The sequence below is a fragment of the Amphibalanus amphitrite genome, unplaced genomic scaffold, assembly GCF_019059575.1.
Source record: "Amphibalanus amphitrite isolate SeventyFive unplaced genomic scaffold, NRLGWU_Aamphi_draft 000216F_arrow, whole genome shotgun sequence".
Lineage (NCBI taxonomy): Eukaryota > Metazoa > Arthropoda > Thecostraca > Balanomorpha > Balanidae > Amphibalanus > Amphibalanus amphitrite.
Genome location: NW_024881711.1, coordinates 219,390 through 220,511, shown reverse-complemented (window position 1 = coordinate 220,511; position 1,122 = coordinate 219,390). Strand labels below are relative to the sequence as shown.

Below are 1,122 nucleotides of genomic sequence, written 5' to 3'. Positions count from 1 at the left end.
AACTAGCATAACCTAATCTAACCTGACCAAACTAAACCTACACAACTACTAACTATAGGCACTAAGCACCTAAGTTCTTGTGCCTACATCTCATACCAACTCAAAATAAAGTTCCTTGCTGGAAGATAACCCTCCAGTACATTTTATAACATCCCTGTGAAGAAGACTAATACTTCTAAATCCTGAGTCACACTTCTGGCCATCCACAGAAAGAAGCGCTGAGAGCTTTGCTATTGTATATTGGACCAAAGATCATTGTCACGAATGACTATTAACACGTATTATATGATCATATCGTTGCATGGCTTGTCACATTCACAATTTTACTGAAATCCTTTTTCAAGAAATGCAAAGTTTCATTTGCCAGACACTTGAGTAATGCACATTACCATCTGCATAGCAAAGTAAAGCTGCCTGAGTTCGCTCATTCTAGATTTTTTCACTTCATAGTCAGCGCTTCATAGTTATAATCTTGCTGTTATAAGTTATAATTAATTATTCATCCCAATACATCAATAGACAATATGCAATCATCATCAGCAAACATTTTCTGGCTTGATACTGCTCGGCGTACTCTTCAGTATTGATCTCCTGCAATAATATGGCTTGTTTTTAGCCAATAAGCTCTTTTAATTTTACTTTTATTGCTGATAAGTGAGCCAGATCAACCTGCGTTTATCAACCAACATTTCATAACTTCAACTTGATCTTGCTCAGGACGATCAGGACCTCTCTTAGCCTCCTCCTGGATACTTGGGATTGTTTTCAGTCAACATGCTTCTTTAATATGCTATAAGTCAATCACAAGAGATTTAAGACATCCAACAAAACGTACACGAGTACACGAGTACGAAAACCTCCAGATGAACTCGAAAAAGGCCTTGGAACAGAGCCAAGTGGTGCTCCGTTTGTTTGTTTACAATAATAGTAGTACTGATGTATTGTTTTAGGACTCTAACGTTCGGCTTATAAAAATTGAAACATTTTTACAAAATCTGTAAGGCAAGTAATATTTCTCTGAAAGAACTAAAATATTCAAAAGCCAAACACTATGAAATACAGGAATCGGAGCGAAAAAGTAACCCAAAAAACCAGCCTAATCACCGACTCCTAAAACTGCGA

General features: G+C 36.8%; 1 long non-coding RNA gene across 1 annotated transcript; it reads right to left on the bottom strand.

Annotated features, from left to right (window-relative positions):
- Positions 1 to 219: 219 nt before the first annotated feature.
- On the bottom strand, positions 220 to 1,122 carry LOC122385376. Its single transcript, XR_006257193.1, has 2 exons — positions 836 to 1,122; positions 220 to 591 (listed from the first exon to the last, which is right to left on the bottom strand). It is a non-coding gene; the product is annotated as an uncharacterized LOC122385376 (long non-coding RNA).